Below are 18227 nucleotides of genomic sequence, written 5' to 3' on the forward strand. Positions count from 1 at the left end.
TATATATATGTATGTTATTAATTTCTCTCCTCTTGTTTTTCGTTTTATCGTTATTCTGTTTAAATTTTCTCTTTTTCATTTATGTACTATTAATCCCACATTAATTAGTACTCATTCCGTTTCCAAAAGGATGTACTAGTTTGACTTGAAACAGAGTTTAAGAGAAGAAAAAAAGTATTTAATTTTGTGGTTCTAAATTAAAGTTATGTCAAATGTACCAAAATGCCCTTTAATCTTGTGGTATTAAACATGCCACGAGGAAAGTTAAAGTGTTGCCAAAAAAGCAAAATGAGTCATTCTTTTTAAAGCAAACTAAAAATAAAATAGGGACTTTCTTTTTTAAACGGAAGGAGTATTCCTATTATCCCCCTGATTTGATTTTATAAATAATTTTCTACCCATTTACGTGATACGTGGCACCAGCATAAAAAAAAGTCAACACACGTTGGACCCACAAGATAGTGTCACGTAGGCCAATAAAGAGAAATCCTTCATGATGCTGTGGAGAGGGTATTTCGCTTGCAGAAAGACTCTAGCACTGATATTGGTAAGTTGTGTGTTGCCACGACAAGAATCAAGCATGTTAGAATAAGAAAGATTTTGATAATTCACAAATATAGGAACAAATGAAAGAAACAGGTTGTGCGACGGGTTCCTTATAGACCGAATCCGACTTGGATAAGGAGAACGTCAACCTCGCAAAGTAGAAGATATAAAGATGTGGAAGTATTGCTTTTTCGACAAACAACCAGTTCAAAAAGTTTCCTTTTAAAAAAGGAGTTCGCAACCAAGTCTAAAGAGGAATTAGGGATCAATAATGTTTTCTTATGTAATTAAGGAAAGTTTTGTCGCAATACAAAAGAAACATTTTGTGGAAGGTTTTTCTAATTAAGGAAAGTTTTATGCCAGTATATTACCTAATTTTAGTTGACTTCTACAAAGTCTTCATGCGACAGAGTTAAAGTTGAAGAAGAAGATGAAGATGCGGCAAGACGAGTTCCTCACAATGAAGGAGTCCTACCCGTGAGCTTCTATGTGTCAAGAGAAAATTAAGTAGAGAATAAGTAGGATTTCTAGTTTAAATAGGTTTTTGATTCAAATTCAAATCTATAAATAGAACGATAGTTTCAATGGAGAAAATTGCGCACCTACATAGAGAGAAGACCAAAACACGATCAAGAGGTTTGAGAGAGTTTTGATATTTATCGTAAGTGTTGCAATTTTAGAGGAAAAAGTTGTAAGATTGTAATAAAGAGTTTTGATTAAAACCGAGTGTGTGTGTAAAATTCGTCTAACAAGTTTGAGAAACTTGACAAACGGTAGAAGACTTAAACCTGGGTTTTTTTTGTCTTGGATAGCTCGGAATTAGAGTTTATAATTTCTTACCTAGGAATTAGAGTTTATAATTTCTTAGCTAGGAATTAGAGTTTATAATTCCTCTAGGAATTAGAGTTATAATTCCTTAGGTTACATAGGTTTGCAATATTGTGTTGAAACTTGGAGTTTAATAAAGTGAAGTTAAATCCTACAGAGGTGTAGGTCGTGGTTTTACCCTTATGAGTTAGGGTTTTCCGTGATAAAATATTATGTTATTATTTTATTTTCTTCAAAAAAACGTAATTGTTGTAATCTGAAAAGGAACATATAAAATATACTTGTTCCTTAGGCGAATTTGGGGGTCAGAATTCAGAATTCCAACAAAGCAGGAAGGTATCTCAACATTCAATCGCTTGATTAAGCAAGTTGACTCTCTTAAAAGTGGAGTTAACTCCTCTAACAATGAGCTTGTTGTCACAGTTCAGACCTCTTACTCAAGTTTCTCCAAGAATGTGGAATGTTCGTACAACACCTTTTACGAAAATGTGATCAACTCCCACAAGTACTTTTAGGGTGGACATTAACTTTTGTGGTTGCACCTCTTTCTTTTTCTCTATATCTCAATAAGAGCTTGTCCCTCTCTATCTTTTGGACTACTGTTTTCCTTAACTCTTAGACTACTCTGGTTTCTAATGTCTATGCTTTAATATAGTCTGTTGTTTAGATATTATTTTTGATTATGACAAAGAAGGAGAAAACAATTACATCCCTCTCTGTGAGACAGGGAGAGCTAAGACAGGGGGAGCTGCATACATCAACGGCATCTAACCTTATGGAAGTATAATTTAACTCTCTAAGTATAATTGACTGTCCATATTACTATTAAAATTGTGATCAAACATGTCATTATCAAAAAGGTGGAGATTGTTAACTCCATATGGTTAGTTGATTTTGAAAATAGACTCATAACGTGTATCTCAATTTTCGTAGGTCACAAATCTAAAAAGGGAAGTCATCAGCACAGACGACTTCAAGAAGGAAAAAAATATTTCATTAAAATAGAGAGATGCATTGGAAAGGAAAGAGTCAAATCTAAGGGACAAAAAAGAGGAAAGAAATATATGATTGGTATATATGGTCAATCAGCTCATAGAGGAAAGAAACAAGAATCTCACACTCTTGGCAGCAATCACAATTAACTCATCAAGAAATTGGAAGAACCACAATTCAAGCCACAAGATAAGAAGACTGCTGATCACACAAGGACAAGATCAAATCAACACAAGAAAAACATAAGAAGCGATGAAAAGCGAAGATCCATAAATCAAGCCACTAGATAAGAAGTCTGATGATCCCACAAGGATAAGATTAAATCAGCACAAGGAAAGCAGAAGAAGCGATCTACTACAGATAAACTAAATCGCCTCAATCAAGGAGTCTCTAAAGTAATCTTTGATTGAGATAAAATCCCATGGGTTCTTTCCTTACAAAGAGCAGAGGTTATCATCTATTTATATCGACCTAGATGTATAGTGCGAAGAACACAACTTTACTTGAGCTTAGCAAACAGGTTTCTTTTGTCTTTCATAAAAAATTGTAAACACTTGAGTAATAATATTGGAAAGAAAAGAGAAACGAAAAACATCTGTGTGCAGGTATACAAGTTGAGATAATGTTAAGGTAGAAATCTGATTTGCATATCAGACATATTAAAAGTTCAACCATTGGTGTAACAAAGAATATCTCTTCAACTCTCTTAAGGAAAACCCTTGAAACCCAAGGGGACTGGACTAGGTACCACATTAGTGATCCGAACCAGGTTAAAAAATTTTCTGTCAACTATTTTCTGCAACTTTCAGTTACTGTTTATTATCTTACTAACTTGCAGGTGAGTCAACTATCGACTAGTGATAGCTGACTAAGTGAATTTTTAATTCATCCCCACCTCTCTTGAATATCACTTAGTATTGTATAAGTGTGTCTATGAGATTTCAGGCATAGGTTGATGGGGTATTGTGCATTTTCCCTAAGTTATATGGTTATAGTTTTTATTTTGAAGAGAGGATTTTGTATAGTTTATTTAAATGGAAAGTGCAGTAGCATATAATTTTATGTTGCTCTTTTTCTTTCTTTCTTCTTCTATATTTTTCTTCTTCTAACATACATAGTGCATACCATATATATACAATCAACTATTCAAATAATGTGTGTGTTTAATACATATATGGTGATAGTTTATGTAGAAAGAAAAAAAATAATTGGTAATGCCAGTGTGACTTTGACCATTACTTTATTTTTTAAAAAATAGATGTCCTTTTTTACCGTCAATCGGCTATCGATAAAATGGACCTTCACCAACAAGATGAAACAAAACTCCAGGAAATCAACCAACTGAACTATTAAAATTTATTCTCACTAGTCCAAATTAAGTGAATTGACAAAAAAAATTTGTAGTTCAAAATAAGTGAAGTTTCCAAAGTTCAAGATAATTGTTAGTAGGATTTTTGTTTCCATATCATCCTTTGTTTTAATGATGTTATGAACTATTTACCTTTGATCAGAGAATAATTTAAGAATATTAATAAAAAAATGAGTCTTTAATGTTGTCCTTAGATATTTTGGTTTTAAGAGGAGAGTTATATCCTAACAATTCACTTAATACATAAACTAGAGGAAGTACGATTCATTTCCCCAATACATTTGTGAAAATATTGAATTAATTATATTCAAAGAATGATACAATATAACTACTCTTTTAATTATTGCTCGTTAAGGAATGTAATAGGTGTGTACCAATTCACACATGAAGGGAGTATAGAAGTTTTTGAATACTAAAAAAACCTTATTACAACCTTCTCATTTCACAAAGCCGTTTAAGGGTTTTGATTTTCTTTTTCCTTTGCTTTTGAATTTTATGTTTGTCGTGTTTGTCTAGGATTAGCAGAAGAACCATTTTAGTCAAATCCCTAATCTCTCAGGTATGTTCTCAAATTCAATCAGGGCTTTCTGTTAATTGATATACTTGTCCTCAATTCTTAAAAAATAATGTTTTTTCCATTCAAGTAGGTAAATATACTCATTTGTGTTAGAAGCCTTTTATTGTCTTCTTTACTCCATATTATTTTCATGTTCTTGTCGATTGTATCAATGGCATTAGAGTCATACATCACCCATTGTGCCATGGAGGCGCCTGACCACTTAACTTGAAAAGGACTACCAGGAAAAACTATATACTAGTGGTAGAGTGAAAGCTATCCGTCAAGGCTCTCCCACCTTAATTGCTAACTTTTGAGTTGTGGTTGAGTGGTTTTAGAGTTCCAAAATTAGTTTATATGTATATATAAACTAATTTTAATTACTTTGTTGTTAAGTTAGACTCAAATGTTCATTACTTTGTAGAATAACATGTAACATCTTACCGAAATGTATCTAGTGCAGGTTGCTATTTGTAAACAGTTAATCGGCAGTTGGTAGATGCACTTATAGCATTGTCTTATAGAGATTCAGAAATAAGTTTTGAGACAAATACTAGAATGTACACCTAAGATTTGAATGTCTAAAATAAATTTTGAACTCCATTGGCCACTACACTAGTATCTTCCCTTATGTCAAGGGGATTCAACAATTTACACATAACAAGGAAGATTGAATCTGCCATGAATGCACGGTATATTTTTTCAGTGAAGGGGGTCCAATTGACTACATTGCGAGAAACTCGTTCCGCCACTAAATAAAAGCGCTTACTATCACTTCCCATTCTAAATGGAATTGTCTCCTATAAATAGTAAGGTCAATTAAAAATATAGTTGAGCTGATTGTTTCTTCTAAAACTAGGGGTAAAGTAAATTCAAAGCATAGCATTAATGAGAGGAAACCGATAAAGTGTTTTATAAATTCAAATGTTTATGTCAAGAATGCTGCACTATACAAGCATAGTGCTGGTTAGGTTGCCAATACTTGTAGTTCTTTTATTTATTTTCATATGAAGTATAGTTTTTATAGCCAAAAACAATTTGCTTTCTGATCTGGACTTTGATATTTATTTTCTTTTTTGTTTTTCTGTGATTTCAGACTTTCATTGGTATCAACAGAGTTAGAGATTTTCAGCTAAATGTCAGCCAAAGAGGAGGTTGGGGAGAGTCTTGCACTTGTTGTAGATAATGAGAGTTCATCTACAATCAATTAAATAGGGCTTCAACTGTATCCAGCTTCTGAGTATGAATTTGGTGAAGGTTTACCATATGCTCCTATGGGTTGGCCAAATGTTGCTGATAAGTGGGGTTGGAGGACAGGTAGAAGAGCTACAAACTCAGGAACCTTCAAAGATAGATATTTGTATCTTCCGGAGCATTTTAAGGCACCGAAAGATTGAAAGAAAAATGTCTTCCGAAGTAAGACTTCAGTTAAAAAATATCTCCAATCTAGTATCCTGGTATGGATATCGATCAATTCTTTGCCTCATACAGTTGGATGATTCCTTCAAAGCAGTCGTCAAGCTCAAAAGGTTAGCTTCAACAAGGCTCTTCGGTATATATCATGTAGAGATTTATTTAGTTGTTTGCATCAATTAAAAGAAATAGTAATAACCACATGGCTCATTGTGTATACTGAATTTCCAAATAAATTTAATACTTACCGAGTTATGTGTAAGGAACGATTCTAAATCACCTCTTTCCCCCCCTTGGCCTTTACATTTGTATCTTTGACGATGGACTTTGTTCCATCTCTAATCTTTACGTAGTATTTTATTTGTTTCTTTTTCTGTCAAACGTGAATGTTATCATACTAGTTACAAGTACTGGCAGTTTACCAAACAAAATGTGAAAATTTGTATAATGCTGCTAGGAGTAAACTTTCTTTTGTTCTCATATTTAATGAGAGTATTTAATATTTCTAATACTCTTTGAGAAGTATATTGAATATCCATTAATTACTAAAGAGAACAATGGATGTAGATTATTATCCAATGACTCTACCTACAGGTAGCATATATATATATTTGTTAAGCTTTGAGGTTGCTCATTTTACATTAGAAATTATTAGGGAAGTCAATGACATCCATTTTTGATCGTCGAATTGTGTATTATAGGAATCAAAATATATAAAAGTGTAAACACAATTGTGTTGTTCGTACTGAAAGTATTTGGAATGGTTGTGGATAATTAAACATTAGTTACCTATTTTATAATGTTTAATTATCCACAACAGAAAAATAGCCAATGAAATCCAACAAATTGAGATTTGAAGAGGGTAAAGTGTACGTTGACCTTATTACTACCTAGGTAGAGAGACTATTTACGATAGATCTTCAGCTCAAGATAAAAAACAGTCATAAGTAGTATAAAGAAAAGAAATAACATAATGAAAAACTTATAGCAAGATACTATAGACAATATTACAAATCAACCTGAACAAAATTAAAAAGAACAAGGTAAAACAATAATTGAACTACAAAAAGAAATGAATAATAACCAAACTCAAAGGTTGAAGGAGATAAATAGTAGGAATTTTTAATATATATCCAACTTCATTCACAAGTTTATATGGAGCTGCATTGTATATTTATTGACGCAGAACTATCGTGGATTAACTAGCACACAATCAAAAACAAAAAAAAGTAGAGAAGAGAGTAATAAAAGGATTTTAATGAAGTTCAGTTAGGCCTACAGAGAGTTTTCTACTGTGAAAGAAAAGATGAAGCTTACAATACTTAAGAGTCTCTTATCCTATATTGTGTATCATATACCATGTTATAGGATCCATATCTATCTCCCCAATATATAGATCCCAAGTAAACGCCCAACCTATTTTCTAATCCTATAAAAGTAATATTTTCCTTTTCCAAATCTATTAGGACAAAGGGTCTTCTAAACCAATAGGAATTATAGTTTCCTAAAATAAACAAGGGAAAAATTCAAGACATAATTAACATATATATTTTTGGTATAAAGACATAGGATTAGTGGATTCATATCAACTTTTATAGTTCTTAGCATTCTTCTTGTAAGTACTACGCTTTTTTTTCTTTTGTGATTTTCTAAAGGTACCAACATATCCTTAATGTTGAAGTATACATTGTTACCAAATTGAAAAAAAAAAGTTACCAAACTCAAAGAGAAGAAACTATAAGGATAATACTACGACCCTAATTTGCGACCTCCATAATCCGTTAACTATAAGAAATAAATGAAGAAACACTTAACTATCTAACTTACCTTCTACCCTAATTTGCAACCTCCATAATCCCTATCTAAGGTCGTGTCCTTGGTAAAATTAAGTTGCGATATATCATGCCTAATCTTATCTCCCTAATGTTTCATTGGCCTACCCTGCCTCTCTTGAAACCATTCATAGCCAACCTCTCACAATTCTGCAGTAACTCATTTGTGCATTTTTCTTGTACGTGTCTGAACCATCACAACCTCTTGTAATGACGACCCTGAAGGTCATTTTTAAAAAACATTTGGAAAATTTATCATTTTGCCCCTCTCGATAGTTCCCCAAGTCATGGTTTTCAGTTTATGATGTTGGTTTTAAAATCGGATTGGGAAGTTGAGACTTTTTGATGTTTTAGAGTTTTGGAGACCTCAAGTTGTTAAAGTAGCTTTTGGCAACAATCGGAGCTTTGAGTCATGGAAGGAATTTTAGTCTGTCCCATCAGCTCTGGAATGCAGAATTTTGTCTAGAGGTTTAGTTGTTTTCAAATATGGAGACCCTTTCGTTGATTTGAGCTCTTGAAGTGGAAGTTTAAGTATAATTAGGCCAAGAGTAGACTTAAGTCAACATTTGGAGCTTGAACGCTCGAATTGAAATTTCGACGACACCATTAGATTTAATTTTGAGTCCTACGTGAAGTCTTGTTTGAATTTTCAGAGGTTTCGGGGGAAATTTAGTATTTTTGAGTAAAAGTTATTTTATTGCTACTTAAACAGATACTGGGTCAAGGAGACTTCGTATACGTGTCCCGAGACTCCTTGAGTGTGGAACATTAAGTTTGGTTGGGTAGCATATCTAGTTTGTGTATGTGCAAATTTTGAATGAATCTTGAGGGTTCATTAGGTGATTTTGTTGAGTCTTGGTGTTTGCTGATATGTTGTATATGATGCACGTTAAGTATCCTTTGCATCACGAGGCTCTTGGTCGCGGTCGCATGGTATGCGGTCTTGTGCTTCACGATCGCCAGGAGGATGTTGCAATCGCAATAGCAGCTTGAGCATTGTGATCGTGTGGCCTTGTGTCGTGATCGCATGGTCAACTAATTAGTTGACCAGCATTACTCATCTCAATTGAGAGATATGGGGTCACAATCGCGAAGGGTAAAAGTGACATGGATAGATTTTTAAAAAAAAATCGGCATTCATACTCATTTCTCCATTTTTGTACTTTGGAAGCTTGGTAGAGGCTATTTTAAAGGGTCTTTTTGAGATTCTTCAATTGGGTAACGAGTTTTAACGCCCCATCTTAATTACCCACTACTTACTTCAAGATTTTATTACCCCATCAGTAGAGGCTATTTGAGTCCTAATTTTGAAGTCAAACTTTGTGAACTTTCTCAAGAATTCGGATTTTTAGGAAAATGGAGATTTAACCTTGGTTTCCTATTCATTACAAATATCTAGTCAGTCCACATTGATTTCTATATTTTTATATTTGAAGTGAATTTTGTCCATGATTACACAGTCTGTGCACGTAGTCAGGGACGGAGTTTATTGATAATTTACACCATATAGATAGGGAATGATTTTTTTTGCATATCTGTAAGTTGTTGAATCTGCTTGGCATAAAACTTTTTCTTTGAATCCCCAATTTTTTTCCTTTATTGAGGATGGAAGACTTACATGATATTGATTTTGACTCAGATATGAAAGAGAGGACTACATCTGTAGGGACAAAAATGCAGCCTTTACTGTCTGATTATTCCTTCAGAGCCATTACTTGTAAGGCTGGTAACTGAATCTGTAGCAGTTTAGCAGAAGTAAATCCTTTTACGAAGACCAGATTTTGTGATCTCTGTTGGAGTGAGTCTGGTTTTTGCGGAGACTGTTGCTGTATCCTTTGCAGCAATCTTATCAGTCTGGACAATGATGGGTACAGTTACACTCGTTGTGAAGCAATAGCAATTTCTGGCCACATATGTGGACATGTTTCCCATCTAGAGTGTGATTTATGAGCATACATGGCTGGGAGAGTCGGAGGAAGCATCAATTTGGATGTAGAGTATCTCTGTCGATACTGTGAGTCAAGGATTGATTTGGTTCCACATGCTTCGAAGCTTTTAAACATTTGCACATCCATTGCTTCTTATGCTGACATCGAGTAGATTTTTAATGTTGGCATTCGTATTTTGTGTGGCTCACAAAAAAGTATGGCAAAAACATTCTTGCATCGTATTGAATCAATCGATGCAAAGGTATAGCGCTAATTGATTAATGGTACTTTGTTTTCTATGATGCTATCTTCTTTTTCCAGTTTTGAGGTTTACAGTTACTAGAATGACCATTTTGATAATCATATCAGCTTATGAAAGTAGTCAGCATTCAAGATGCATTCAAAAAGGAAAGTTGTGTGGTAGCACTGGTAACTTCTCGGTCTTGTCATTTTCTTGTTTGTATAAATGTATTGGAGCAAGATATTTCAGTATGTGCAAATATGGTTATCTTGCTTTAAGTATTGTCTATTTCATGATACAAATATATACATCTATGTCTATTTCCGTGCTTCCCATTGTCCACAAATGCCAAAAACACTTGTTGCAACTAAACTGCAATATGACAAGAAAATAAAATTGGATAGCCTTGTAAAAAGTACAAAAGAGGAAATGAATAGCTTACTTAAAAAGAGTTTGGAACTTTGGTGTAATCAGCCTAAAGAGAAAGGAATGGATCACTCATGGATCTCTTGTAGGGTGGTGTTTTGGTCAATTGCGTTAATAATATCTCCTGGCATAGAGAGTTCTGCCTAGCCTGTAAGGCATAGAATTGAATGTCACATCCATGATTTTTCTCACCACATTACTATAATTCTTTTCGAATGTTATTCAAGTCACTACACCATTTTAGGTCTACGACCACACTTATTCTGGACTACACTTGTAAAGTGTTGCCTAAAGTAGTTTTGGGAACGCTTTTAAAGCGTAGCCAAAATTTTTAACTTTTAGCTACAATAATTTTGGCAACACTTCAAAAGTGTACTCTTTAATAATATAAGATACACTTTATAAGTGTTGTTAAAGTATGATATAATTGGCAACACCTATTTACATATATGACCACACTTCTAAATGTCCTATTTTTATAATTGAAAAAACAACACTTTATAAGTGTTGCTTTAAATTTTTCACTAAAATATTATATTCCCTCCAATATTTTTACCACTCCCTCCCATTTTTATTGGCCAAAAAAATTAAACATTAACAAAACAATTTGACTTCACTTTCCTCTTTGAGCTTTCCTTTTCACGTTTCTCTTTTCAGCAGAAGAATTGGCTGAAGAAGTAAAGGTTCCGATACAAGCTGAAGAACTAAAGGTTCGAAGTGAAGAGAGGTGAAGATAGCTGAAGAAGTAGTTCTCTTTTCTAATACAAGCTAAAGATTCGATGAACTGAGCTGAAGAGTTGAACGATTCCTTGAAGAGTAAGAACGATTTCTTTAAGAGTAAGAACGATTCTGTTTTCCAAAACTTATTTGATTTTTAGCTGAAGTATTTGATTTTTAGCTGAAGTGGTACTTCTAAAACTGTCTTCTTGTTAGCTGAAGTGTTTGATTTTTTGTTTTGTTTATAGAAGAAATGAATACTGTTGGGTTGTTGACATGATGATGAACTGCAACTAATTAGTCTCTCCGTCACACTTTTCTCTCAAGTGTCTCACTGAAGAACACGATTTCAAAGAGATTTTGTTGGATTTGGGTTTATCAGGTAAGAAATTTCATTTTGAAATTCTAAATTTTAACTTTAGGATTTTTATATTCTTGTGTTTTTATGCAATTTTTGGGAGTGTGACTTGTATTTTAGTTTCATCAGTTGATTTTTGGAGTGTAGCTCGTAAATGTTTAGATTTTCCTTTACTTTTCATGTTAATTTCTGCAGATGCTTAAGATTTTCCTTGTTCTTATTCTGATTGCTGGTACTGTTGCTTGTCCATGTTTAAGATCTTTCTTGCTATAATGTTTGTTTTAATCTATGGTCACTGCTTTTTTTACTGTGCTCGTCTTAATATTTGTTTGTTCATTTGTTAATCACAATAATTTTGTCTTGTCTCTGTTTGCTGGAACAATTTTTTTGTTTTCGACTGTATGTCTTGAAGAGTGAAGAAGTCATTTTGTTGTTTCTCTAGTGCATTTTCAAGTATAGATAGTAACTTTAGTTTAATATTCCAAAATGTTTTGGGATAACCTCGTAGTATGAAGTTGTTAGAATCTTTTCGTAGTATTTGATGACTACATTTTCATGGACTTTTTCGTTCAGCCTAGCTAATTCAGTCGTTTTGGCCATAAGCACAAAAGCGACCCTCTTACTAGCATGAGTTGGCTGCCTATTTACTTCAAATGTTCTTCTCTTTATGTCCGTGTTTAATCAACTTAAAGATGACATTCTCTATCTTTTCTTTTGTGGTTTTCAATGTATCTGTCGCTAATGCCAATATTGAGATAATTTCAGTTTAAAGTTCATGTTTAGTTTTGTGAGATTTTTATCCTTGTTCGGACAGTGGTTGAGGATGCTATTTTAAAATTTGCATCTTCATTTATTTTCCCTCATAATTTTGTGAATCACTAATTTTGATACCTCGTGTCAAGTGAGAAGTCAGTTCCTTTCCGTTGGTATTTCCCAAATAATGATAACTCATTTAGGTGATTAAATTTCCTCTAGTTTTCATATATTTTGTACAAGTTTCCTTAGTTGTAGTCCTTGTTTTATATTTTGAATCATCTGTATTGTTTGCTTCTTTTGCATATCAATTCGTCAATAAAATGAATGTTAGTTTGAATCGTCTGTATTGTTTGCTTAAAATCTCAGATGCTAACTTCCTTCTGTTACTAAACATCGACTTATTTTCACAGCATTGGCAGAATCAGCTTATGAATGTATTTTTTCTCTTTTTTTGTTTTCGGCTTGTTGGTGCTCTTTTATTGTATATTTGGTTGGTGATAGTTGAGGTATTTTATTTGTTACTTAAGGCTTTTGTCTCTCTTTCTCTCTTCTGGAATCTCTCGACTGTATTTTCCTTGATTTTTTCTAGTTTATTTAAATCATTCTTTATTTGGTTTGTTGATGTATTTCCTTTATTGATGTATACAATTTTGAAGGTTGTTTTCTTGTTCTTGTTGGTTATTAGTTTGATCATGAAAAAAAAGATCATTATAGTTATTATGAGTAGAAATAGTAGAGTTAAGTGTCTTACCTGATTATTTCTTCCCAAAGTGTGTCGGTTCTGCCTGTAGTTCTCCTTATTTCAAAATTTCCATTGCTCATCTCATAGCTCATTTGCCTTCTCCATATCTGGTTGCTGATTTGTGTGTGTAGTTGTTGCTCCAGCCGGCAATGCTTGCTTGGTAGTGATAATAGTAGTCGCCAGATCAATAGGGAGCCTGATTTTTTCTTAATCAAGCAGAAAATGATTGAACAATAGTGTAGGAAGATGTTTCAGCCTTGGGAGTAGACAATGATTCATCATTTTCTATGTTTTTGTAACTTTGGATACTTTAATCGATCTGTATCATCTTCCCCTTTTTCCACATTGAGATTGGAGATATAATGATGACTAACGAACTGAAAAAGTTAATATGCTTTAATATAATTCTGGTTTTTTATGTTCTAAGCATACTGTCTTCTTATTTAGAAAGAAACTTCCTTATTTTGTTTATCCTTATCAACTCAATTTATATGATTTATTATATTTCTGTTTTTTATGTTCCAAGCATATCATATGTGATCTCGATTAATAGAAATACTTCACGGAATCTGCAATCTACAAGAATATATAGTAAAAGACATGTTTTCTATAAAATTATTTTTAAACTAGTAACATTTTTATTTCAAATAGTACTTAGGTAGTACTGAAAAATATTTGTATTACATTGCAGTTGCCTAGTAAAGTTGCAATGTAAGAGTGATGTCTCACTGTTCATTAGCCTTCCGAAATAGCATGCTACAGTATTTATTTTTCCTCTAAGAGAAATAAAATCTCTTGTTGCCTGTATGAAGATACTATTTCTGTAGTTTTTTACTTTTGCATACGAACACTTCGATAAATTTTTTTCTAAACCATGAAATCTTCTCTGCTATTTCAGGTTTTGCTGAGAGGAAACTAACATTATGTAGACATCAAAATCAAGGTATTTCTAATCTCTTAACAGTAAAATGACTATATTTCATCCTTGAAATAATGACATACAATTTTGTAGTTATTATTATGTATTTATTATAATGAAGAATGGTAACAATGTACTCGAAACTCGAAACGCACAATAATTCTGATCATACCATAACATATGATTCTGATTCTGATTATTTGAGGGTTCAAGGTGGATTCTTAAGGTGTGAGTTTCATTCTCTTGAGCTTCTTCATCCTAAAGTTTTTCATCTATGCTTTTTTCTAAAAAATAGCTACCCTTAGCAGTAGAGGGTATTGTTTTTCTGTGTATTATTGATCAATAATGTCTAATATGTGGCTTCATTTTGATAGTTAGTTAGCTATTTAGTTTGCTTCCCTATAAATATGTTTGCACCAAAAGAATTCAAACCTACAAATGAGTTGCTGGAGCTTTTGTACTAGGTGCTGCATTTCCAGTGACTGCTGTAATTTTACTTCCTGACTGCTGAGTATTGATGAACAATTTCCAGTATGTGTCTTCATTTTACTGCTGTAATTTTATTTACTGACTGCATTTGTCCATGAGTAATATCAGTTATGTCAAGCTGTTTGGCCATTTATAATATAAAAAGAATGTGGTGAGAATGTATGATAATAATTCTTCGTAGTTCTGCTCTTAATCCAGAACATAGCTTCATATTTTCAGAAGTTTCTGATTTCTGTCCATATTTGCTTCTAAGTGAGTAAGTTTGTAACAGTTTAAAGTTCAATAGATCCATTTCCAGCATGCTTCAATATTTTTATATTTCCGTCTTGTTTCTGTTTTGGATAGCATTCCATTATTTATTTGCTTCTTGGAACCTAGAAGCTGATGGGATTCTTTAGTTTATAATGCTAATCATTCGTAATACTCATCGATAAGTACATTAAGTAGCCAATTTGTTTATACTACTAGGATTTATTCTTTTGATGAACTTGTTTGGATCAGTAGCTTGTATTTAGAAATAATTTTTGTTTTGTGTTTAGAAGAAATTGATTATATTTGGGGCTCTTACAGCTGAAATTTCAAATTGATTAATTGTTAAATTTCTTAATTTTGTGTTCTTTCTTGATGGAACAGATTTGTTTACTAGAGGAATTGATATTCAAGAAGTTAACGTTGTTATCAATTCTGATTTCCCTAAGAACTCAGAAACGTATTTGCACAGGGTATGTATAACAGATCGTTGATCTTGCTTATTGACTTATATATTGTTATTGCTATTTCATCATTGGTAATTTATTTTGCAGGTTGGACGATCAAGGATATTTGTGAAGCTTGGTTTAGCTTTTAGCCTGGTTACTTTTGAGGATCACTTCACTTTGTATGTATTAATTATGTTCATTTCTTTATACTAGATCATTAAGCTCTATGTGTTGATTTCTGCTACTACTAATCGTATCTATCTGACTGTGAGATATAGAATTGAACAAGAACTAGGAATAGAAATCAAGAAAATCCCTTCACAGATAGATTAAGCTATGTATAAAGTCTTCTATGTTAGCTCCCCTTATTTTTCTGAATGATTTTTTGATGAAGTAAATTGAGTTGTTTTGTAGTCCTGGTAGGTTCCGATTATAGGATGACTCATGCAAGTTAATTACAGTAGATAAGAAAACTGATAAGAACACGCTCCATATGCTAGCTGCTACTTAACAGTGCAAAAATAGATGCCTAGCACTCTCCAACTGTGTCTGATGGCACATATAACATTCATCTATACATGTTTTTTCTAATGTAAAATGCAGTAAATTTTAGACTTAAAAGCTAGTTCAACTTGCTTGCTTTTAGATCGTTTTAATGGTTTTCTTCCATTTTTAGATTTTGAAAGGCTACATAACAATTGCAGTAAAATTAATGAACTCTTTAAAATCAGGTTTCCAGTAGACCTTATCACAGGATTCTGTTAAGCTTTGAACACATCAAGATTCTTGAAAGATTTCCTTATTCTTGATTAGTTCATTAAATTTTGTCTATCCTATTAATTCACTGTCTTTCTTAATTCTTTCTATCCTATTAATTTTACTTATTTTCCCTTAGAACCAAAATCAACATTCAAAAACATTTGTGGAGGATTCAAAGTTTGAATTTGGCATAACACAAGTGTCATGACTACGTAAGAAACTATTATCATCTCATAACACCTAATTTTGGTAACTTAATCATGAATTTAATGATTCTTATTGAAATATCAAATATTTATATCTTCTTATAGGAATTCAAATATCCCATCCAAGGATTGGATGAATTTAGCAAGGTATAGCAAACCCTATATTGATGGTGTGGAATAATTCCTAGATTTTGCTTACTCTTATGGAAATCCTTACGGAGAGGAAATTCAGTGTCCTTGTGCAAAATGTTGTAATATTCGTTGGACTCGAAGGAATGTAGTCTATGATCATCTAATATGCTATGGATTTGTTAAAGGTTATACTAGATGGATCAATCATGGAGAACGGGATATCAAGTTGAATGTTGAAGATGATATGGATTGCTCGCGTGATGATATTGATGGATTGTTGAATGATCAATTTAGAGATGTTGCACAGGCAAAAGGAGCTTATAATGGTCCAAATGAAGATGCCAAGAAATACTATAACTTAGTTGAAGAGGCAAGCCAAGAATTATATCCTGGTTGTACAGGATTCTCTAAATTATCATTCACACTTCGTTTATATTTGTTGAAGTGTCTACACGGATGGAGAAATAAATCATTCACTTCTCTTTTAGAGTTATTAAAAGAGGCAATGCCCGAGTTGAATATTCCTCCCTCTTACAATAAAACCAAGTCTATGGTTAAGAATCTCGGCCTTGATTATGAGAAAATTGATGCATGTCCAAATGATTGCATGTTTGTTTAGTAATGATCATAAGGATGATGAATTTTATCATACTTGCGGAGCTTCACGATATTTTAAAAATCCTGAAGTTGATGGTGAGGTTGAGTCTTCTAAAAAATCACATCGAGTTTCTGCAAAGACTTTGAGACACTTTCCATTAATTCCTAGACTCAAAAGGTTATTTATGTGCTCAAAGACGGCAGATTCTTTGAGGTGGCATGATGAGGAGCGTTCAAAAGATGGAAAGTTAAGGCATGTCGCTGATGGTCAAGCATGGATCGATTTTGATAGGTTTCATCCAGATTTCGCACTAGATTCTCGCAATGTGAGACTTGGATTAGCAAGTGATGGGTTCAATCCATTTCGAACCATGAGTATATCTCATAGCACATGGCCAGTTATGTTGATGACGTATAATCTGCCGCCTTGGATGTGCATGAAATCTGAATATTCTATACTTTCTTTACTTATACCTGGGCCACGATCAGCTGGAAATGACATTGATGTTTACTTACAGCCATTGATAGATGAGTTAAAATTGTTGTGGAATTCTGGGGTTGAAACATATGATGCTTCAAGAAATCAAACTTTTCAAATGCGAGCAGCTCTTATGTGGACAATCAGTGACTTTCCTGCATATGGTATGTTGTCTGGATTGAGTACAAAAGGAAAGTTTTCTTGCCTTTGTTGTAACTATAACACTAATTCTCACTATCTTAAGCATAGTCGAAAATGTGTTATATGGATTATCGTGTTTTTCAACCCATGGATCATCCATGGAGAGCTCACAAAAGATCGTTCAATGGAAAAACTGAATTCAGGCCTCCTCCACCTTTATTAAAGGGAACTGATGTGCTTCATAACTTACAAGATTTTGAAAATGTGTTTGGAAAGAAGATAAAGAGATCAAATGATGGCCCATGGAAAAAAAGGTCAATTTTTTTTGAATTACCTTACTGGCAGCACAACTTGTTACGCCATAACCTTGATGTAATGCACATAGAGAAGAATATAGTTGATAGCATTCTTGGAACTCTTTTGGATATTCCTGACAAAACAAAGGATCATGCAAAAGCCCGATATGATTTGAAAGAGATGGGAATTAGAAAGAATCTTCATACAAAAGATGCTGGAGATGATAAGAGAACAAAGTTTGCAAAAGCTTGCTTCTCAATGACAAATGGAGAGAAATCAGTTTTTTTGTGGAGTTTTAAAGACAGCCAAGCTACCTGATGGCAGTGCCTCTAATATTTCTTGGTGTGTGCAACTGGATGAAAGGAAATTGTCTGGTTATAAGACCCATAATGCTCATTTCATGTTACATTACTTGCTTCCAATACCCATTAAAAGCATCTTTCCAGATCATGTGGCTATTGCTTTGATTCGTTTATGCTCCTTTTTCCAGCATTTATGTCAAAAAGTTATCACATTGGAGGAATTAGATTGCTTAAAAGTAGAGATAAGGGAAACAACAAATCAGTTGGAACTAATTTTTCCTCCGTCATTTTTTGATATAATGATTCATCTGCCTATACATTTGGCGAATGAAGTGAGATTAGGTGGTCCAGTTCAGAACCGATGGATGTATTCCACTGAAAGAGAAATGGGTACATTTAAATCATATATCCGCAACAGACGTTATCCCGAAAGTTGCATAGCAGAGGCACGTGTGGGAATAGATTGTATGAATTTATTTTCAAGATATCTGAATGGGGCTGTAC

General features: G+C 33.2%; 1 pseudogene; it reads left to right on the forward strand.

The window, feature by feature from the left end:
* The first annotated feature begins 5428 nt into the window (after window positions 1-5428).
* On the forward strand, window positions 5429-16527 carry LOC107030340 (annotated as a pseudogene).
* Window positions 16528-18227: the final 1700 nt, after the last annotated feature.

The sequence above is a fragment of the Solanum pennellii genome, chromosome 9, assembly GCF_001406875.1.
Source record: "Solanum pennellii chromosome 9, SPENNV200".
NCBI lineage: Eukaryota > Viridiplantae > Streptophyta > Magnoliopsida > Solanales > Solanaceae > Solanum > Solanum pennellii.